The sequence below is a fragment of the Trachemys scripta genome, chromosome 1 (genome assembly GCF_013100865.1).
Source record: "Trachemys scripta elegans isolate TJP31775 chromosome 1, CAS_Tse_1.0, whole genome shotgun sequence".
Classification (NCBI taxonomy): Eukaryota; Metazoa; Chordata; order Testudines; family Emydidae; genus Trachemys; species Trachemys scripta.
Genome location: NC_048298.1, coordinates 287,776,861 through 287,800,610, shown reverse-complemented (window position 1 = coordinate 287,800,610; position 23,750 = coordinate 287,776,861). Strand labels below are relative to the sequence as shown.

Sequence of the window (23,750 nt, the reverse complement as noted above, 5' to 3'; positions counted from 1 at the left end):
GTGGTGAGGCTGTACTTGACCCTGACACAGTGCAAGGGCCAGGCTTGCCCCAGAAACACCCGAGGCCCTGCCTCTCCACATCAGGTGTGGGCAGGCAGGCTCAGCCCAGCAGGATCCAAGTGTGGAGGGGCTTAGTGTGTGGGGGGGGTCCAGGTGTGGGGTGAGAGGGTTCTGTGTGGGGCAATCTGGGTGCGGGGCTTCAGTGTGGGGGAGAGTCTGCGTGCGGGGGGATCTGGATGCACAGCACCTTGTTGGGGAGGTTCAAGGTACAGGGGCTGGGGAGGGCTGGGTACAGGAAGTAAGGCTTGGTTGTGGGAGGTTCAGATGTGGGTGGCTCAGTGCAGGGGATTATGGTTGCGACGGGGAGGTAAGGCTCAGCAGAGGGTCCACGGGGGTCTGGATGCACAAGAGTTGGGCAGATGGGGGGTGGGTCTGACCTGGCACCAGCCAGGTTGTCCCCAGCCCTCCTTTCCCTTCATAATTTACCTCTCTGCCAGCTGCTCCAGATGCCCAAAACGACATGCCTATGCTGCTGGGGAGGGGCACATGACTGCTCTTGTGGCTTCCCTTTGCTTCCCTGTCAGAAAGTCATTTTTCTGTGAGAAAGCAAAAAAAATCTGCGGGAGCCATGAATTCTGCGCACACGCAGTGGTGCACAATTCCCCTAGGAGTACCATTTATACATCCAACGATTGCATTAGCCTTTTTGGCCACACAATCACACTAGAAGCTCATGATCAGCTGATCATCCACTACTATTCCAAACCTTTCTCCGTGTCACTGCTTCCAAGGATACAGTCCCCATCCTACAAGTATGAGCTACATTTTTGTTCCTAGATGTATAACTTTACATTGGCCCTATTGAAACACATCCATGACCTATCCTCTTCATTATTTACCATCTCACAATCTTTGTGTCATCTGCAAACTTTATCAGTGATGATTTTATTTTTCTTCCAGGTCATTGATGAAAATGTTAAATATTTTAGGGCCAAGAATGGATTCCGGTAGGATCTTATTAGAAACACACCTGCTTGATGAAAATTCTCTGTTTAAAATTATATTGAGACCTATCGATTAGCCATTTTTAATCCATTTAATGTGTGCCATATTAATTTTGTATTGTTCTCATTTTTTAATCAAAATGTTGTGTGGTACTAAGTAAAATGGCTTACAGAAGTCTAAGTATATTATATCAACTCTACAACCTTTATCAACCAATCTCACGAAAAAAAGATATCATATTAATTTGACAGGATCTATTTTTCATAAACCCAGGTTGATTGGCATTAATTATATTACCCTCATTTAAATTCACTATTAATCAAGACCCATACCAGCTGCTCTGTTATTTTTCTCAGGATTTAGGTCAGGCTGACAGGCCTATAATTACTCAGGTTGTCCCATTTACTCCTTTTAAACATTGGCACAATATTAGCTTTCTTCAAGACTTCTGGAATTTCTCCAATATTCCAAGAGTAATTGAAAATCAAAGTTAATGATCCAGCGAGCTTTTTGGCCAGCTCTTTTAAAACTCTTGGATGCAAGTTATCTGGCCAAGCTGATTTAAAAATATCTAACTTCAGTAGCTGCTGTTTAACATCCTCCTGGATTATTATTGAATTAGAAAGTGTTTCATTATCATCATGATACATCAGCTATTTTTTCCACCAAATAGAGAACAAATATTTATTGAACACTTCTGCCTTTTCTTCATTATTTTATTGACAATTCTACCATTTCTATCTAGTAATGGACTAATATCATTGTTAGGGTTAATTGATGAGGCAGAAGTGTCAAGGGGAGACAGGATAGGAGACAAGGTCTATAACATAGGCAGGAACACAGCTCTAGAAGACACTGAATGGCAGGACTAGACGTTTAAGTTATATACAGTGTGTAAAGAGGCTTATAGAAAGATTAATGAAGTTTTCATGTGACTCTGGGCTTACATGCAAGTGAACCTCTGTTGGTTTGATTTCAAATAATGCAATATTTGGTTTTGAATGATTTCATATGAAATTAGCATCAATTTGATGGTTTCATTTGGAAGTCATTTTGACTTTGTTCAAACCTGAATATATGTCCTGGACTACACACAAAGATTTACTGGTTTAACTAAGTGTGATGTACCAATTTAGCTAAACTGGTGCAACTTTGTGTGTGAAGAAACCCTCAAAGTGAAACAACAATTAAGAGATGACTTGATCATAGTCTGGAAAGTACCTACATGGGGAAGAGATTTCTGATAGTAGACTGTTCTTTAATAAAGCAGAAAAAAAAAAAGCGTTAACGAAATCCAGTTCGCAGAAGCTAGATCAATTCAGGCTAGAAATAAGGCACTTTTTTGTTTTTTAAAAAACACTGAGAGTATTTAACCCCTGGAACAACAAAGCACAAGGTGGATTCTCCTAGACTAGTTATTTTTCCAAAAGATAAGCTATAGCTCAAACAAAAGTTATGGGCTTGATGCAGAAATTACTAGGTAAGGTTCTATGGCCTTATGCAAGTAGTCAGACTGGATTATCATAATTATCCTTTCTCATCTTAAAAAACTATTAAGTTAAAGAAGAATATATAAACCCTTGCAAGCAAAACTACAAGTTTGACACAGCTGTAGTAACAAGATCTCTTTTCTCATATCTAATTCTAGCACTCTTCTTCAATCATGTTATAAATTTGCACTAAAGGCCAAATGCTTTCAATGTCTTTCACTCTAAATTTCCTCTCTTCATCTTTTGTGACTAATACAGTATGGGACGCAAATCAGTTTAAAGTGTGAACCAGATTCTATTTGGCTTTAATAATTGCTAAATATCAGAACCACTATGCTCTGTATATAGCAGAAACAGATTTATACCCACATTAGGGTGACCAGATGTCCTGATTTTATAGGCACAGTCCCAATATTTGGGGCTTTTTCTTATATAGGCCCCCCACCCCCTGTCCTGATTTTTCACACTTGCTATCTGGTCACCCTAGCCCACATGTTATTAACTGCCCAGGACAAAGCACCTGCTTTGCATGTTAAATGAAAAAGTAACTTTTTCATAAATGTATCCTTTGAAAAGAATATTACAATTAGGGACAAATAAAGATTACTGTACAAAAACTACTGGTAATACACAACATTATACTTGCTTTTGTTTTGTAACCAAGAATCCCCCCGCTCCCTCCCCTCCCATTTTGGACTCAACTTCCAAAAAAATTCTTTCCTATAATACATTATTTCTGCATATCCTTTAAAAAAAGCACATTTTGATACAGTAACATCCCCGCTATAGTCAAACTATATTTTAATTTTTATTAAAGTGAAGATTTATATATATGTGTATACACACACACACATACATAACAATATAATACTCTGCATGTATATCGCTCCTTCCGTGCAAGGATCTCAAAACACTGTACAAACAGTTGTGATATTTTGTGCCATTTTCTGACAGCCGCATGCTTTGATTCATCCAAATACAGCACTGCTGACCACAAGTGGTAAAAAAAATCATGAGATTGGCTTAAAAATCATGGGATTTGACAAAAATAATTGATTTAGGGTTGTTTCTATTGGTCTTCGAGCCATGGGGGTGCACTCAGCCCTGGTTTTCTGATTCCAACACAACCAGGGGAGCTAGAAACTTTCACTGAATCAAAGCAGGTTGAAATTCCGGCTTGCTGGGGCTCTAAGAACAACCCCCGCTGTCAGAAATCTGGCAAGCTGGCAGCATTACAGCCCCCAGGGGAAGTGTGCGAGAGGGGATCCATCCAGGATCCCTTTGTCATAGAATCATAGAATATAAGGGTTGGAAGGGACCTCAGGAGGTCATCTAGTTCAACCCCCTGCTCAAAGCAGGACCAATCCCCAACTAAATCACACTGCTCTGCCCCCCTGACCCCAGCCACGCCCCAGCCGCACCTTACAGCCCAGGGGCCTGGCATTGCCTCTTGCAGCCCTGCAGTGACATGGGCTGAGCGCCCCAGCCTCTCCTCAGGGGGAGTCAGCCGCACAGCAGCCTCTGCCCATCCCCTTTAGCACCAGGAGGAGGCGGGGGTGGTGGGAAGGGGCTCCTCTCCGCCCAGCAGCAGCCGCAGGCCTCACATGCCTCCTAGGCTGCCCCAGGCGTCCTTGGAGACGGGCCCTAGCAACCCCCAGGGGAGCCTCGTTCTCGCCAGCCCGCTCGGCGAGAGAGAAAAAGAGCGCGAATGCGCGTTCCCGCGTATTCCTCCAGAGCCGGGGGAGAGAGAGCGAGAGAGGTTGGCGCGCTCCCGCCAAGGGCTTGCGCGGCGCGCGCGCTTGAGCTTGGGCAGGTGTGGTGCAGCTCATCTGCAAGGTGCTAGTGGCCAAGGTGGGGAGGCAAACAGGAGGCGGCGCTGGACCCACGTGCAGCAGCATTGCACTACAGGGGTGGTGAAGATAATTATTAATAATATTGAGTTTATAAATATGACACACTCGTAATTAGCATGGGCTCGTCTAGATTCATTTGTTATTGCAGGCTTCATTTGCTTCCTAGTCAGCATTTCCATAGTTAGTGGTGTCGCTGAATAGTTATGGATGATGCTAGAATAGTCCTTATCACTACAGCTATAGGGTTAGCTTTATCATAATTAGTAATAAGTAATTATTGATGTGATTATTATTGCTGCTACCTTTTTGTTGTACTTCCTTTATTACCCTCTGCAGTTATTTATCAGCCGTGGTGTTACAGTATTCCTTATAATTTATGTTTTTCATTGTTCTGCTTGTCATTGCTATTTATGGTTGTGATTTATTACTGGCGCATTACTTGTATTAGATTTTTCTGTACTGATTATTTTTTAATAATCTATAATGCTGTTTAATACATTGATCCTTGTTAAGGAGGAGACTTATTGAGCATGCTTTTTCCTCATCCTTTCCTTTCAGTGCAGGATTCCAATGCCTGTTTGTGTGCCTAGGAACGAAAACCACTGGCTGAAGGGCAGCAGCACCAGTTAAAAAGAAAACAAAGCAAACAGTGAGTTTTGAAACCATTATCTACGGTCACATTCCTCTTATGTTTGTTGCTCTGGATGTTTTGTCTGGTTTTCCTCATGTTTCTTGTTGTGTGTTAAGTTATCAGCTTTAAGATAGTTGACAAAATAGTTTTTGTCTGTGTGTAGTCTGGAAAGGTGCAAAGTAAAAGGGAATTGTCCTTAGCAGTGATTTAAAAAAAAAAAATCAAAGAAACTTCAAATTTAGCTTAGTTGTATTCATTTAACCTTGACCCATTGTCTTGTTATCTACTGGACATAGAGTTACTAATTGCATATAATAACAGTGCAGGTTTCTTAGTGGTTTTTATTTCCAAATTGACTCAAGCTTCCTTCAGATAACATTCGATTTCAGCAGGGTCACCAATACTGCAGTCCTGATTCAAGCAAAACTCCTATTGATTAACTGCACTAGAAATGTTGCCTGAGGAAAGACTACACTGGGTCCATTCCAGACTATTTGTAAAAAGGAAAGGGTGAGAGGGAAAGCAGAGATGGAGTTGCTTTTTATATCTCTGTCAGGTGAAAACGTTAAGTTCAGTGACATGTTTAGGAGAAGCAGGAAGATAGTATCTCTGTTGTGTGAATAGTGATGGCTCTTGTTTTTTGTTTCAACGATTCAGCTAATCTTAGTTTTTTAAAGGGGCACATTAAAGAAAACTTCGTTATATTTGTAATTATTTTCACCAACATTGAAGGTCATTTCCTCTAACTCAGGGGTGGGCAAACTTTTTGGCCCGAAGGCCACATCTGGGTGGGGAAATTGCATGCAGGGCCATGAATGTAGAGCCGGGGTGGGGCTTGGGGTGTGGGAGGGATTGTGGGGTGTGGGAGGGGGTGCAGGGTGTACGAGGGTGTTCAGGGCAGGGTGTTGGGGTGCAGGAGGGGTTCAGGATGTGGACTCCGGCCTGGCTCTGCTCTCCTTGAGTGGCTCCGGGGTGGTAGTGACATGCAGTGGTGCTAAGGCAGGCTCCCTGCCTGCCCTGGCCCCGCGCCGCTCCCGGAAGCGGCTGGCACCACCTCCGTGCGGCCCCTGGGGGAGGGAGGGCAGAGGGCTCTGCGCGCTACCCCCACCCCAGGGACCACAGGGACGTGGTGCCAGACGCTTCTGGGAGTGGCGCAGGGCCTGCAGCGCCACAGGGGTGGCAATCCCGTGGACCGGATCCAAAGCCCTGACGGGCCAGATCCGGCCCACGGGCCATAGGTTGCCCACCCCTGCTCTAACTTATTATGGAAATAAAGAAACTGTTTTGCATGTTGCTGATTTAATATGTTGTTTGTCCTTTATCTGCAAGGTTAATGTTTTTCAACTGGACTGTCATCAAATCGATTGTCCTGTCTTGTGCTTTTTTTAATGTACAAATTCAGCTACGTGGAAGATTACAGATCGGGGATGGGAGGAGGGGAGACATCTTATTTTTTTTTATACAAAACAAAACCAAAGATATTGACTGTAAAGTAAATAATAGAAAATCGAAGGGGGGTTATTTGCTAAATTACATCAATATGTTCAGATTTTTCCATACAAGTATCATTCCTTAATCAGTAACCAATAACAATGTAATATCTGGTCTACAACTCATATACTTCTGTTGTGTTTAGTGATGTGAAATCCAAAGCAATGTTTTTATGTCTAAGATGTGTTCTCACAGCAATGTAATGCGAAATGATGAACTCTAGATTAGATTGTAAATTCTTTTGGGCAGGCACCACATCCGCTAATAAGTTTGTACAGCATGTAACACAACAGGGCCCTCATCCTGATTAAGATTTTTAAAGAAATCCTCTTGTTTAAACAGATCTCAAGAAAACTGTAGTGCTGAAACTAATTTACATTTTCACATTGTCCACAGTGAAGTATTTGGTTGGGTTCCTTGTCTTTGGCTCTGAATGGGCAATTTTGTGACTCGTGTATCGGGCAATCATACAAACCCTTACTGAAATAAGTACTTCCTCATGTAAGTAATACCATTGAGCTTAATAAAATCAGCAGTCTGAGTAAGAACTGCACATGAGAAGTGTTAGAAGCATTGGGCATTATATAGTTTTAGGAAAGGCAGATTATTGTATTTAGATATTAAATAGTATTAGCCTTCCAACTCTTTAGGAAGTCAAAACCAAATAGTAGGCCTGATCCTTCATTACTTGCATATGGAATGCAGGATTGGGCTCCAAATTTTAAGGCCCTGATTTTGCAAACCGTATGGGAATGTCTACACTGGAGCTGGAAAGTATAATTTCCAGCCTGAGTAGACATACCCGCACTAACTAGTTCTGATTGAGACAGCACACTAAAAATAGAATAGCTGCGAGTGGTTGGATGGGTATCCTCTGATGCCATCCAAGACCATAAGTACATACTCGGGTAACTAGCCCTTCTGCCACTCATGCTGCTGTGGCCATGCTTCTCTCTGTAGCATGCTCGCTGAATCAGATCTAGTGTGGGTATGTCTGCATGAGCTGGAAATTACACCTCCAGCTCTAGTGTAGACCTACCATTTAGGATGAAATTTTGGCCGCATTGACATCATTGGCAAAACTCCCATTAGGTTCCAAAGGGCAAGGATTTCACCCTTAGTGTTTATGCGAGTAAAGTTAAGCTTATGCCTATGTGTTTGTAGGATAAGGGCCTATGTTTTGCATTTCAGCATATAAAGCAGGGACAAGAGCGGTCTTAAAAAACACAAACTAGCTGAGTTTGAAGTTAGTAGAATGTACTGTAATTGTGACACACCGATATAATACTGTAAGTACATTTGTGAAAATGCACAAATTCATGACAACATCATGAGCCTGCTTGGGGACTTTAATTCCCTAAATTCTTCAATATTCAGCACAAGGAAGAAATCTGCTGCTGCTTCTTCAATATTGTTCTTGTAGGGGCAAATCCAACTCCCTCCTCTGTAGCCACAGAAGTCCCCTAAGTAATGAAACTGTGGTAATTCTTCTGTGGAAAATGGAAAAGCCGGGGGCAGTACAGCCGGTGCATGCTCCAAGAGGCAGTGGAAATGGCTGGGCTGTCATCAAGGGTCACAGAGTAGATCTGCGGTCTGTACTTGAGGATTCTCCTCCTGCTTGTCATCTTGGTCAGCATCTCATGCCGGGCACTGGGATTTGGGTTTGATCCTTAATGTTTGAAGTACATGAATTTCTTCTACAATAATATTAGTGCGTGGAGGACAAGTTGTTAATACATTTGATTGCTCTTTTGGAATGCAACGACTTCTGTTCTTGATGATTACCTGTTGTGATCCTTTTTATACATTTTTTTTAAAAATGGCTTTATTTTTTAATGATATGTAACAAACTTTCCCTAAATATGATTAATTTTCTCTCTAGCTTTACATTGCTTTGCTTTTGTTCCTTTTAGTGACTGAAGCTTTAATATTTAATCTTTCTTTCCTGCTGTGATATATTATTGCCAGATTATGCTGGTGATTATGCTTTGAATGTATGTCCTTGGCAAAAACAATGAGGAGTCCGGTGGCACCTTAAAGACTAACAGATTTATTTAGGCCTAAGCTTTTGTAGGATGTATCTGAATAAGTGGGGTTTTTACCCACGAAAGCTGAGGCCCAAATAAATCTGTAAGTCTTTAAGGTGCCACCGGACTCCTCATTGTTTTTGTGGATACAGACTAACACGTCTACCCCTATGATACTTGTCCTTGACAATTACCATTTTAAAAAATCCTTAAGTAGATGTTTCTGTATTTTTCTGTCATTTCTTACTGTAAAGGCAAATGCCATAATAAGACTATCCTGTTTCATTTTGTCCTCTAAGGCCCTGATCCTGCAAGCACTTAATTGACTTTAATGGGACTAGAGAGATAAGGTGGGTGAGGTAATATCTTTTATTGGGCCAACTTGTGTTGGTGAGAGAGACAAGCTTTTGAGTCACATAGCGCTCTTCTCTGGTCTGTGAAAGATACTTCAAGCTCTGTGAGGCTTGAAAGCTTGTCTCGTTCACCAACACAAGTTGGTCCAATAAAAGATATTACCTCACCCACCTTGTCTCTTTAATATCCTGGGACTGACACAGTTACTACAACACTCATACATTTAATGGGACTACTCAGATTCATTGCTATTACATTATAGTTATATACCAGTGAAACTTGGTTGATTTCCCTGAAGTTACACTGATGTAAAACTGAAGTAATGAAGCTGTGAATCAGGTCCTTGGATTATCTTTTAAACCCTCTTTGTTCCCATAAACCAGTGATCGGCAAGCTTTGGCACACAGCTCGCAGGGTAAGCACCTGGCGGGCAGGGCAGTTTTGTTTACCTGCCGCATCCGCAGGCTTGGCTAATTGCAGTTCCCACTGGCCGCAGTTTGCTGCTCCAGGCCAATGGGGGTGGTGGGAAATGGCGGCCAGCACATCCCTCGGCCCGCACCGCTTCCCACAGCCCCCATTGGCCTGGGATGGCGAACCGTGGCCAGTGGGAGCTGCGATCGGCCGAACCTGCGGATGCGGCAGGTAAACAAACCGGCCCGGCCCGCCAGGGTGCTTACCCTGGCGAGCTGTGTGCCAAAGGTCGCGGATCTCTGCCATAAACAATCACTATTCTCATGAAAGGGAAGTATCTTCACATTTTCCTATCACCACATTGTTATGTTTGCTAACCTTGACATGTTACATGACAGTAGCTCCGTTAGCATTTAAAAGGGCTTATTGCCCTGCTTGGGTTGAGTTGCCTGTCCCTTACTTTTATTGACAGGAGAAACTCAGAAACAATTTAGTACCCCTGTCTATTTTGGTAAAATGAATCTATTTCTGGGTACAGTATGAATTTAGTGCCATCACTTTGGAAATAGAGGGAAGAGCGCACTCCAAGTATAATACAGACAGTTGTTGCTACTTATTTTTTAAAGTTAACCTTTATAAATTGCTTTGTTGTGATGTTCATGGAAAAAACAAAAATACAAACAAACACAATATGCTAGCAGTTCTTAAGCAGAAGTCTCAGATGAAATTACTGTCTAAAATGATATACCTAAGAAACAGATTCTACATTTTTAAGGTTGTGAAATAATACATGAGAACATCCTTTAATGTATGTGAATATAAGTCTCCAAAAGATTAGCTACAATAGGATGCCAGCAAGTTCTTTTTGTAATGCTCATGGGGAGAACTGAAGCACGATATCTCAGTGCATCTTGTAGACCATTGCTTTCTTGAATGTAGGAGAAGATAAATCATTTAAACTCCACATATTTTCTGACTATACAACCTCAGCTCTATTGTTATATTTGGAATCTTTAAATCTCCTGGGTGTGTTTCAACAAAGTTTTTAAGTTCTAAGCATTTGTAATTCTCTGCTCTTTGTACACAGTCTTCAATCACTGATGTTCTGTTTAAAAAAAAATCGGTGAGATTTTTATCATGAAATGTATATAATAAAATATTGAAAATTTAACTTGATGTTAGTGGTTTAGACTTGACAATGTATTTTCCTTTTCCCACTCCCATTTCATACATTTGTTGGCTATATACCAGCAGTGTTCTGGCTGACCTTTGTCCTCAGATTTTTTTGATTATATACTTGAGCCAAGATTTTGAAAAGTCATTTGCAATGTTGGGTACCTTGGTTTGGGTGTACAAATTAAAGGGGCCCTGATTTCCATGAAGTGCTGAGCACTGTCCCCTCTTAAGACAAGGCTCTATTTTAGGTGTCAGACATGCAAAAACTAAGGGTATGTCTACATTGTGATTAAAAGCCCTTGGCTGGCCCATGCTAGTGGACTCAGGCTCAAGGGGCTTGGGTTAAGGGGCTGTTTAATTGCAGTATAGACATGTGGGCTCGGGCTGCAGTCTAAGCTCTGGGACCCTCCCACCTTGCAAGGTCCCAGAGCCCAGGCTTCAGCCTGAGCCTGAATGTCTATACTGCAGTTAAATAGCCCCTTAGTCCAAGCCCCACAAGTCCAAGTCAGGTGGCAGAGGTCAGCCGCAGATTTTTAGTAGCAGAGTAGACATACCCTTATGCATGCAGCCTCACTAATCACTGTTGAAGATCTTGGACTCTAGTTCCTCGGATTCTTTGAACTCCATTCATTGATCTATAGGGTTAAACCTGTCCAAGAAGAGCATTATTGGATTATATTACATTTTGCAGGTTACAGTGAGATCATGTATGTATACAAAGTCAATCAGAACTGTAGTTCTGTGCACACAAGCAGTTAGAAGTGCTAATGGGGATGAGAGAAGATATAATAAAGCCTTTTTTAACTTATACATTAAAATGAACAACTAATTTAAGTATTTTTAAAAATACTTAAACTTGCCCCAAAATCTATGTTAATTTTAAAGTGGTCTGATTGTCTTTTCTCAGCCAAACTTCTCTTCCACTAACTAGAACTTTGATTATTGGGCAGAAGTGTGATGTCACCCAAGATATATCACTTTAGGAAAAAGGAGAATAATTCCTAGAACCAAAAAATGTTCTCCAGAAAGGAGAAGTTGAAGCAGATATGGGGCTCCCTGCAATACCGCTTAATTGGCCCGTGCAACTAAAAGGTCCAAACATCAGTAAGAAATCTTCTACCCTACTCCTCAGCTAGCCCAAACTCCTTTGCCATGCTAACCGGTGAGGTAGACACTGAAGTGCAGTGACGACTTTGGATGTGTTTGAAACTGATATGAGTGGGAGAAGGTTTCCTGTTAGCAGGTTCTCTCCTCGCCTACTTATGTGCCCAAGCCAGGCAGAGATACATTGAGGAGATTTAGTCAGCCTGCAAGGAAAGATGTTTTTGTTAAAGATTCATCACATCCACCCTGGTCCTCCAGTAAGAACAGTACAGAAAAGATTACGTAGACCTCATGTGTAATGGCAAAAGAACCCATTTATCTTTTTTTTTTAAACATACTGAATTAAAAAAATGTACCATCTCTTTTTTCTCTTTGCAGGTATTTCTTAAAAAAATGTCTGAAGCTGAATTCACAGACCCTGTAAAGTTCCAGTTCCAGGTTTAAGCCATTGGCTACTGATGTGCCTCATCTCAGTTCTTCAGGGACCAAGTCTAGGTGTGCGAGGGCAATTCACTTTTCAAGCCATTTCAAACCTGACTTCTCTACTGAGACTGCCTATTAGGGCCAAATTTCAGTTAGCCTCACAGGAAAAGCTGTGAACACAAACACCTGCATCTTCATGCACAATACTGACTGGCATGTGTAACCTGCAACATTTGCTTTCACAGTTACCTATTAAGCGTAGACAGATAAAAAAGTTATGTGCAGACAAACAGATTTCCTGGTCCAGTAGTTAGAGTGCTAGCTTGGGCCACCTGAGACCTGGAGTCAATTCCTACTCTGCTATGGATATCTTGGGCAAATAACTTAGTCTCTAAGTGCCTCAGTTCTCAATCTGTCAAATGGGGACAATAGTTAACCCCTCCCTCCTGGGGGTAGTGTGAGGATAAGTACATCAAAGATTTTGAGGCACTCACATACTACAGTACTGAGGGCCATAGAAGTACCTAAGGTGTTTGCAAATTTTAAAACTGTAGGTAAGAAGATCTGCTGAAAATGTGGCCCTCAGTAGAAGGGTTTTGTTGTTTTTTTTTTGTATTGTAGATACCTGTCCCCTGGGAAGGAAGTGAGATCACCAATTCATGGCCATAGAACATCTATTAGATGGCCATTCTTTACAGTCTCTACCAGCCTGGACTAGATTTGAACTGTTGATTAAGAGGGTTTATAGCCTGTTATTTATACTACATTTCTAATGTACCCATCACGGTGTTGGCAAGGCAACAGTATTACTAGTGGGAAAATAATTGCTAATTCTTTGAGTTCCTCTAGCCACCCAACATGATCTTAAATGAGCACATAGGAGATACAGTCTCCCTCTCTCATTTCTGGTGCCCAGCACCACAGTAGCCCCAGGGGGCTGGGAGGAACAAATGCAGGGAAAGTCTTGCTCAGCCCTGCAACCCAGAATAGTGCATGCTTGGTACAGAGAGAATTTTCAGAGAACTTAACTGCCAAACTCTGACAAGTGTTTACTGAGCATGTGTGAACTGAGATTTTTCAGAGGCTTATAACTTGGCAAAATTTGGGTAAATTTTTACAGGGATGGCAGAAGGCACATCTCTGACACAAGCTATGCCCCATGCCACATTTCAAGTCTCTTCTCTGAAGCACAGAGGCACTAAAGCTTATCCATGAAATGGATGGGGAAAAATTTAACGTGGGGGAAACAATGTATTTTTTTTTCCCTTTAACTTTGTTCTCAGAAACAGGTAAACTGTTTTGGCTAAAACTTTGCAGAAAGATTCACCATGAGCAGACACTCAGCATGGAAAATTTCAGCTTGAATGACTGGCTATATTTTGGCAAAGTTATAAGTTACAGAAAACAAGATCTTATAATGGGAAGTGTAGGTTAACCTTAACCACAGGCAGTCTATCTGCTCTGCCTATAATAAGTAATTAACTGAATTTCCAAAGTGTGCACATGCTTTAAACAGAGTAACTGAATGATAGACTACACTTGGATCACTTATTCGTTACTGAAATGCAGCCACCTCTGACATGACACATGGCCACTGTTCAGCAGCAGAGGAAGTGAAGAATACAGTATCCAGCTAAAACTTCAGAGGCAGGCGAAGTGCCAAAACTACAATTTGGCCAGGACACCAAGGTGTAACTATAATGACATCAGTTTTATGTATGAAGTACAAGAAAGAGTCTCCCAGTTGTGATTGAAAGATGGCACCTCCAACAGCAGGGTGCCCCCGAACGGCATGCTAGGACTTCGCTGCAACACTGAGGGGAAAAGTATTTGGGTTCCTGGAAGACCACTGCAGCCCAACAATGCTATCCCAGTCAATTTCTTCCCTTTCCTATAGCTGTTCAGGGATAACTCTCATGGTCCCAGCTGAGGGGAAAAAGGGATCAGGACTAGTACAGAGTTTCTTGGGCAGAGGATGTGAGAGCTTTGCCTGACTGCTATAATTTGATTATCCAATGATTCTTTATGGTAGTAATGATTTCCTCATATACAGCAGCGTACTCCCTGCACTCTACAAAAAAAGGAGGGCTTGAGGAATGCAAACCAGAGGTAGACTGTTTGGGTAACCAGTGGGGACCCAGTTCTTGGAGGAAGTAAGCGGCTGCCCAACTCTAGTAAAGGGATTTGTTTCTGGGGTTTGGGGGCAGGAGAGAACCTAAAGTGTTGTTGGCGCAGCAGCTTTGTGTATGTGGGGGGAAGTGTCAACGTCGAGGGGAATGGGAGCCTGAGGGGTTGAGGGTGTGCTGAATTTGGCACAGCTTCCCTCATTCTACTCCTCTCCCCGTTAGCCCCATCCCCTTTTTGGGCCATGCCTCTTTTCATCTATTGATCTCTCCCCATTATCAGTCCTTGCCCACTCAGCCCTCCTAGTTGACCCCCACACGTCCCTGATAGCAATACCCAGCTGCCCACTCCTCTTTCTCCTAACTGAGGGCTGACTTGGCACCAGCAGGGGAGCAGATTGATGATGTAGAGATGATGATGAATCACAGCATCCTCTGGCAGCTGGGAGGTAAATGTGTGAATGTCACTTGAGATGTAGGACCTTTGACAGCCCTCAGACACTTATGGACTGTTTTTCAGGAGAGTTGTTCATCCACAATTCCAGCTCATGGCAATGAGAGCTGTGAATGCTCAGTAACTTTGAAAGTCAGGTATGGTATCTCATGCTGGAAACTCAGAAAAGGAGGCACCCAGAGTCAATGGTCACTTTTGAAAGTTTGGCTATCAAGGGCAAATCCTAGTCATCATTGAAGCCAATGGGGAGTTTGGCCAGGGACTTATATCGGAGGGTGGTGAGGGAGTTGGCTGATGTGATTGCAGAACCAGTGGCCATTATATTTGAAAATTCATGGTGATCAGGGGAGGTCCCAGACAATTGGAAAAAGGCAAATATAGTGCCCATCTTTAAAAAAGGGGAGAAGGAGAATCCAGAGACCTGTAGACTGGTCAGCCTCACGCAGATCCTGGAAAAATCATGGTGCAGGCCCTGAAGGAATTCATTTTGAAGCACTTGGAGGAGAGGAAGGTGATCAGGAACAGTCAACATGGATTCACCAAGGGCAAGTCATACCTGACCAACCTGATTGTCTTTTATGATGAGATAACTGGCTCTGTGGATATGGGAAAAGCAGTGGATGTGATATATCTTGACTTTAGCAAAGCTTTTGATATGGTCTCCCACAGTATTCCTGCCAGCAAGTTAAAAAAGTATATATTGGATGAATGCACTATAAGGTGAATAGAAAGTTGACTAGATTGTTGGGCTCAATGGGTAGTGATCAACAGTTGATGTCTAGCTAGCAGCCGGTATCAAGTGGAGTGTCCCAGGGGTTGGTCCTGGGACCAGTTTTGTTCAACATCTTCATTAATGATCTGGATGATGGGATGGATTGCACCATTAGCAAGTTCACGGATGGCACTAAACTGGGGGGAGAGGTAGATACGCTGGAGGGTAGGGATAGGGTCCAGAGTGACCTAGACAAATTGGAGGATTGGGCCAAAAGAAATCTGATGAGGTTCAACAAGGACAAGTGCAGAGTTCTGCACTTAGGAAGAAATAATCCTATGCACTGCTAGAGGCTGGGGACTGACTGGCTATGTGGTAGTTTTGCAGAAAAGGACCCGGGGATTACAGTGGACGAGAAGCTGGATATGAGTCAGCACTGTGCCCTTGTTGCCAAGAAGGCTAACGGCATACTGGGCTGCATTAGTAGGAGTATTGCCAATAGATTGAGGGAAGTGATTATTCCCCTCTGTTCGGCACTGATGAGGCCACATCTGGAGTATTGCGTCCAGTTTTGGGGTCCCGCTACAGAAAGGATGTGGACAAATTGAAGCGAACCCAGTGGAGGGCAACAAAAATTATTAGGGGGCTGTGGCACATGAATTATGAGGAGAAGCTGAGGGAAATGGGCTTAATTAGTCTGCAGAAGAAAAGAGTGGCGGGGGGATTTGATAGCAGCCTTCAACTACCTGAAGAGGGGTTCCAAAGAGGATAGAGGTAGGCTGTCCTTAGTGGTGGCAGATGACAGAACAAGGAGAAATGGTCTTGTTGCAGTGCGGGAGGTCTAGGTTGGATATTAGGAAAAACTATTTCACGAGGAGGGTGGTGAAGCACTGGAATGGGTTAGGTAGGGAGGTGTTGAAATCTCCATCCTTAGAGGTTTTTAAGGCCCGGCTTGACAAATCCCTGACTGGGATGATTTAGTTGGGGTTGGTCCTGCTTTGAGTAGGGGGTTGGACTAGATGACCTCCTGACGTCTCTTCCAATCCTAATCTTCTATGATTCTATGACTTCAATAAAACCAGAGTTCAAGTCTGAATCCTTCGTTTTATACAATTACTATGCAGAATTATATAAAAAAATTATCTAGTCAAAGATGTGCATTCAAAAGTTCACTCACTATTCATGATGTCTTTATGCCTTTTCAGTTATGATAAACATTTAGGGATCCAGGCCCAGATCCACAAAGATACTTAGGTGCCTAAACCCCAGACATCGGGTCCAAATTTTAGGCTCCATTGTGATCCACAGAATTCCTGCTCTGCTGTCACCTAACTCTGTAGGCACATAAGTTTTCAGGGTTGAAGTTCTCTAGGTGCCTAAACCTCTTGACAAGCACACTGCTGCCTCCCTCTACCAATTGTATGCTTTTACCACATAAGCTCCAATGTGATCCACAAACTGTGGAAAGATAGGCATCTGCATGTCTATCTTGCCTGCAGGGCCATATCTGGTAGGCATGCTAAGAGGCTGCCTACTAGATCAGGTCCTGTTCAACACCTCACTTTAGGTGGCGCCGCCCACCTTATAACCTTTAGCCCAGTGGTTAGGACACTCGGGATATAGGAAATGTAGGTTCCATTTCCCCCTCTGTCTGAGTGGGAGAAAGGATTTGAACAGGGGTTTCCCACACCTCTCGGAGGAGTGTCTAACCACTGAGCTATGGGATATTCTGGTGTGGGTCTTCCTCAGCCTCTTCTCTTAAAGCTGTTCCACTGTATATAAAGACTTAGAGTTGTTGGGCCACAGAGAAAGCCTGAGAGTGACTCTGTATCCTGGTGGAGATGCCAGGTCAAATCCCCTGGCTCCCATGACTCTTCAATTATTTATAAAAAGTGGAATAGCTTCAACAGGAGAGACTGAGGGATTCTGAATATCCTGTAGCCCAGTGGCCGGAGCACTCTTATGAGAGGTATAGGAGATCCCTGATCATATCCTTTCTCCCCTTCAGGGAGAGGAGGGAATTGAATGGGGGTCTCCCACCTCCCAAGTGAGTGTTCTAACCACTGGGCTAAACTTCTAAAAGGAATAGCAACTCCTCCTCCTCCAGCCATTGTGTATGGAATGAGGCAGGTGCCTAACACTTTCTCATCAGAAACCACTTAGCACTTAAGCCAGTGTTTCTCAACATTTTTGATATCAGGGACTGGCTTGCTGCCTCCCTAAACTGTGTCAGGGAGATCTCTGGGACCGGGACCGGTCCATGGACTGGTCATTGAGAAACACTGGATTCCAGGAGTGAATCTGGTTGTACAACATTAGTGGAGATAAGCACCTATCTCCATGAGAGGGGATGGCCTTAGGATACCCCCTTTCCCTTGGCATCTCTCATTAGCTAGCATGCTGGCTTTTGTGGTTCTCATTCCTGGATGCCTGTCTCTCACCATTCATTGTACAAGGAGTCTAGGTGCCTAACTTTGTGGATCATCAGTGTTGTTATTGTGATTTTCTAGGTGACTAAAAGTTAGGCATTCCAATGCCTAAGTCCCTTTGTGGTTCAGTCCACAGTCTGGAAGTGTGGTCTTGTACAGAACCTGCTACTGGCTCTGCTACCAACTCACTCTGAGAGCTTGAATACAAAGTCATAGTTAAGTTTTTAGGATGTGTGGCAATAGGCCAGTCCCTTCCCTACCAACTTCCCCCTCTGCTGTTGCTCTTTTATAGACTCTCTTCTCCTAGTGCTGTTTTTTCAAACAGCTTACTTTGTTTTTATAAACTTCCTGAATTACTGAGCCACTAGAGTCAGTGGGTAAACCATTCTGTCACCAGTGGTGTCTTTGCTACATCCTCATTTATTTCCAGGCCAAGTGACTGGCAGGGGAGGCCAGTATCAGCATTCTGGTAAACAGTTGTTGAAAGAAAATGTTGCGCAGTAGCACTTTCTCACTCCGCCTCCGTGACTCTCTCTCCTCCAACTCCCCACTTCCTGTCCCCCGACTTCTTTCCAAACTCTGTGGCCACCTCATACACTGCAGAAGCTCTATCATACCAGCGATGTTTAAACAAAACTCCCCCAGTGATGGCAGTGCTTACAGCAGGGAGTTTTACTTGAAACTGGATAGGAAAATATGACTCCAAAAATGCAAATTATTATGACTGGTTTATCTTGAATTATGGTACACAAAAAATATTGTTGTTTGCATTTCCCTCATAGCATTGTGTGCAGATCTCAGAAAACATGACAGTTGCACAAGAGAGGGTTATACAAGGGTATGCTCAAACAGGGAGCGAAGCAGGAAGGAAAAAGAGGAGGAAGGAAGAAACTCAATTAAGCATATTAAATATTTTCTTGTCAATAGTGTTTTCTTAAACATTGGAAAATCTGAATATGTAAGTTAAAGCTGCCTGGGCAGACCGTGCTTACTCATTGGATTCCATAAATCACACTGATGTTACCAGCATATTTTGTTTCAATGATTTCTCTAATTCATTCATCACATGCTGTTGTTGGACTTGAAGACCTAATATTCTCCATCTCTAATTTGTATGGGACAGATCCTTCAGTCCTAACTCAGGTCCAAGTCCTGATTATCTTACTCCTGCAAATAATCCAGTTATCTTCAAATGGGACTAACTGCATGGGTAAAGTAAGCAAGATTTGGCCTTCAGTCCATACACAGCTAAAACTCCGACTGCAGTCTAAGGAGGTTTTGCCTAAGTAAGGAGTTCAGGATTTGACTCGATACTATGATTGTGTTCAACCCATACTTCTTTTAACAGTAGAAAACAAAATTCCACTATGATTTATATTACCGTATTGTATATGTCAATTGTTTGAGTTCCCCTATGTTCTTTTGGTATTATCTCAGGATAGTGATGAACACAGAATCTTGATTCAGACTTGTCTGTCTTTTAGATAGTTTTAGTGCTTATTGCTCTTTTTCAAAAATTGGCCTAGGGTTTATTGGGAAAGCTTTTGAGAACCATCATTCTCATTTTAACATTTGAAAACACATAGGGTCTCTTTGTCTCATTTCTCCCCAGTGTGCATTGGCCCTAGCCGCAGAGAATGTGAAGCAGCAGCTTATGATATTGGAAAGATCACTAGGAAAGGGAATGTGTTCTGATTGTTCTAGCTCATATTTTCTATGCATCCAAGCAGCTCCTGTATATTACCCACTAGTGGAGAGCAAACTGCCTTTCTGTGGGCAAATGACACCTGCAGCCAAATTTTCATGTGGTCTTGCATTCTGGATGTCTGTATTTTTTCAGTGTCCAACCTTCAACACCCTGCACGCCAGACTCAGGGTGTCCCAAGTTCAGCACTCAGAAATGGAGGCACCCCAAATTAGAGGTCACATTTGAAAATTTTGGCCTTAAAGTGTAGGTTGGACTACTTCCTTATTTATATAGTCAATAAGGAGATTCTCTAGGCCTACATTTTAAGTATTTAAATACACCATTAGCTAACCTTGTCCAAACCTCCTCATACTCTTCCCCTATGCTCTATATCTAATAAAAAACAAAAAGAAAAACCAGCAGTCATGGGCACTGCTACTGACTAATCATCCAACAGCAGCTGAAGATCTAGCTAGATCACCAGATTTTGAACTTTAGAAATAGTAAACAAACACCGTCAATCCAAGATGCACATACAATCCTTAGTGTATCTTCTCTTTGCTTCCACAACCTACCAACATCACCTTAGTCTTATTTCAGTTGAACCAGAGAAACCTAGATCTCATCCACGCTCCAGTGTCAACCAGTCATTCAGGCTTGGTTTCTATTACATAGACTCAGTTGTGCATGTGTCTACATGTAAATTTGTCCCCCAATGATGTAAATGCCTGTTATGGTCACACTGTAACACCACCTCCCCAAATGGCGTTGAGCCATGGTTGATGTACTGGGGTTGATGCAGTGTGAGTATAGACACTGTGTTACCTATGTCAACCATAACATCCTCCAGCAGCTATCCCACAATACCCAACACTGACCATTCTGGTCACAATTGTGAACTCCACTGTCCAGAGATCTCAGATACTGGAAGCCCTCCCTCCCCCTTCCCCGTTTCCCTTAAAACCCTGCAAATTTTGGAAATGCCTTTTCCTGATTGTCCAGCTTGGTGAGCAAATTAGCAACTTTCCATTGTTGTGTGCAACTGCCTGGCCAGCCATGCCAACTACATGCTCCAGATGTGCTTCAGCCTGGAGAAGACAGGAGATATTGGATCTCCTGGACCTATGGGTAAAATAAGCTGTGCAGGCACTGCTACAGATCTGCCATACCAATGTGTACATATAGGAGAAGATTGCACGGGGAATGCAGGAGAAGGGGTACGACAGGGATCAGCATCAGTGCTTCATGAAAGCGAAGGAATTGTGGCAGGAATACCAGAAGGCCAACAGTCGATCTGATGAGGCGCCTCAGACCTCTTGCTTTTACAATGAGCTGCATGCCATACTTGGCAAATACTCTACCACCACCCTTTAGACCACCATGGATACCTCTGAGAAACCCAAGACACAGGCCCCTGCTGTGAACAGCAAGGAGGAAGAGGAAGTGGATGGGGAACAAGCAGCTGGGGGATCCAGCTATACTGAGAGCCAGAACCTGTTTGAGACTCCACTGCAGTGCAGTCAGTCCCAGCAGTTGAGCATAGGTGAACCTGATGCAGGGGAAAGAACCTTGGGTAAATGTGTGAATGTAATTCCCATTAAAATGATGCACTGATGGTACCTCCAACTTAGCAGGGAACAGCTATTGACTTTTCATTCATTTACTCATACTAGAAGAGGTAGAGTACAACAAAGACAGGCAGAGTTGTTATCTGCAGTTCATTCCCCTGTACAGTGAGGCAAGGGGGAGGGGGTATGTGAAGCAGTTTGTTTATGTACACAGGGATGTCCCTTGAATCCTCTGGAGAGATCTCAATGAAATTTTCACGGAGGTACTCTGAAATCCTCTCCTGAAAGTTTCTAGGGATGGCAGCCTTGTTTTTTCCTCCCTAGTATGACACTTTGCCACACCAGTCGGTGATAACTTGGGCAGTCACCATTGCAGTAAACAGACTAGCAGCATTCGGGCCTGGGCAGCTTCAGGACACCAACAGGAGCTGTGCTCTCTGTGCCTTTATTACGCTCAAGAGTGAGATATCAGCTAAAATCACCACTGCCTGTTGAAAATAGTGCCAGTATTCAGTGCCATTGCCCTATACTCATAGTTTCATGCAACTGAGTAATTCCGTCCTCATTTTCCTCACCCCGGCAGGCCATGCTCACCATGTTTGGTGCTGTGAGTGGCGCCGTGCACAAGCACCCTGAAGTATTAATAAGCATGTCTTGTTTAAAACTTTAGGGAGCAAAGGAAGGCAGTTCTGAACCTTAATTTTTGCTTTCTGTTGTGACTATCCTGACAACGGTACCTCTGTGTGTTTTATTGTAACTACTGTTGTCGTAGCCTTGGGGTTCACCTTCTACACTCGTGGAATCAGGGCTGGCTCCAGGCACCAGCATTCCAAGCAGGTGCTTGGGATGGCAATCTGCAAGGGGTGGCAGTCTGTGTGTTTTTGCCCCCCACACCCAAGCAGCGCGCCGAATTACCGCCACGGACGGCGGGAGCAGTCCGTATGCCATTAGGGCGGCACGTGCGTTTCCGCAGCTGCGGCAATTCGGCTGCTGCTTCTGTCTTCAGCTGTCTGCGGCGGCTGCCTGCGGCTGAAGACAGAAGCTGACGCCGAATTGCCGCCGCCGCGGAAACACACGTGCCGCCCTAACGGCACATGGACTGTCCCCGCCGTCCACAGCGGCAATTCGGAGTGCTGCTTGGGGTGGCAAAAACAGTAGAGCCGGCCCTGTGTGGAATGCTTGAGTCACATAAGGAAGAGAAAGAAGAGGACTCGGGATGACATATTCAGCGAGATCCTGCAAGCCAGTGCTGCATCAGATCATGAGCATAGGGCCTGGAGGGTGAATATTGCAGAATGTATGGAGAAGGCAAGAGTGGGTAGGAGAAAGGCCAGGAATCCTAACAGGAAAAGGAGAGGGAGCTGCACCAGGACATAGTGGGGCTTCTCAGGCAGCAAACACTCATTCTGGTGTCCATGCAATGGACTTCTGGGGCAAACTCGTCACACAGATCCAGGAATGTGGATTTTTGCATCTGAAAGTTCTGCAGCCACTGCTCACCGTTCAAAACGTGCATTGCAATGCAATCCCACCCGTCAGTGCTTGTTTCTCAGCCCAGAAATGGCGCTCCACTGTCAACCCTGTGAATGCCACCAACAACCTAGAATTGGTTTTTGTTCACTATGTCCCACAGCAATCTGTCTTCCATGAAATCATGATGTGGTTCTTTTTGTGGGTGTGGCAATATCGGAGGATCATGTGTCCTGTACTTGCAACACTCATGACAATAGTGCAGAGCTGTGTAATTTCCATGCTTCTGTTAGAGATGGTGGACAGTGAGGAGGGTCATATGGGTTCATCGGATTTTTAAAAAAGGCATGAAAATTATGGGATAGGGCTCACATTATAGGCTGGAGAAAGTCTCATGCAGGGAACTTGACCCCTTCTCCTAATCATGCCTGTGTGACTTGTTTCTGCCCCACCATATGTTGCCCAAACTTCCCAAAACAGTGCTCTGGATGGTGATGGGTTGCACACTGGAATATCTACCCCTGGTGCACCTCACTGTGCATTGACACAAACATTGCTGGTGAGTATGCTCAGCGCTGATGCAAGGAGCCAAGTATGCACGTGCATGAGTGATATACTAAGTGTGGTGGCTTTATGACAATGTAACATGCTTCAGCCAAAGTTTGTGGTACAAACATGGCCTCAATAAGGCATTTAACCAACAAGATAAAAAAAAAATCCTACTGCCATTCCTGCAAACTTAGTTTGATCTCAGTAAGTCAAGTTGGGTTCCTTCTTTCTAGTGCATCACCAGTAATAAAGGTTCTGCAGGCCGAATTAGGTCTTCATGATGCTGTCAACGGCACCAGTACAAACTGGTGCTTTCTGTGCTAGGTTACCTGTTGGCGATGCATAAGAAGGAAAAGAAGCCAGCTCCCACGTTTAGCTGTGTTAGCTCTGTGGGACTAACAGAAGTAAACATAGGGTTACCATTCGTCCGGATTTACCCGGACATGTCCTCCTTTTTGTGCTAAAAATAGCGTCCGGGGGGAATTTGTAAATAACTCAAAATGTCCGGGATTTCCCCCCTCCCCCGGCAGAGCAGAGTGAGCGGCTGGGAGGGCTGCAGGAAAGTCCCAGGCTGGACTCCGGAGCAGCTGTAGAGGAGCTCCGCCCTGCATTCTGAGCTGGCAGCTCTCCCCTGCAGCCCGGCTCCGGCAGCACTGTGCAGGGCCAGGGATCGGGTTTTGTTGTGCTGGGGAGCGCAGCCACGTGTCCGGCTCGCACAGAGCCCAACACCCTGTTCTGAGCAGCAGGGTAAGGGGGCCAGGGGGCAGGAGAAGGGGCAGGGAGGTTCTGGAGG

The 23,750-nt window shown here is 43.9% G+C and overlaps 2 protein-coding genes across 2 annotated transcripts in view; one reads left to right on the top strand and one right to left on the bottom strand.

Moving 5' to 3' along the window:
• Window positions 1-4,089, bottom strand: part of LRRC63 (leucine rich repeat containing 63) — a 53,903-nt gene extending 49,814 nt beyond the window's left edge. The window contains exon 1 of the mRNA XM_034758480.1: window positions 3,917-4,089. The gene's annotated coding sequence lies outside the window, so the exon portion shown is untranslated. The remainder of the gene's footprint in view (window positions 1-3,916) is intronic.
• A 237-nt stretch (window positions 4,090-4,326) lies between these two features.
• LCP1 (lymphocyte cytosolic protein 1) overlaps window positions 4,327-23,750 on the top strand; it is a 64,189-nt gene continuing 44,765 nt past the window's right edge. The window contains exons 1-2 of the mRNA XM_034758479.1: window positions 4,327-4,405; window positions 4,907-4,997. The gene's annotated coding sequence lies outside the window, so the exon portion shown is untranslated. The remainder of the gene's footprint in view (window positions 4,406-4,906; window positions 4,998-23,750) is intronic.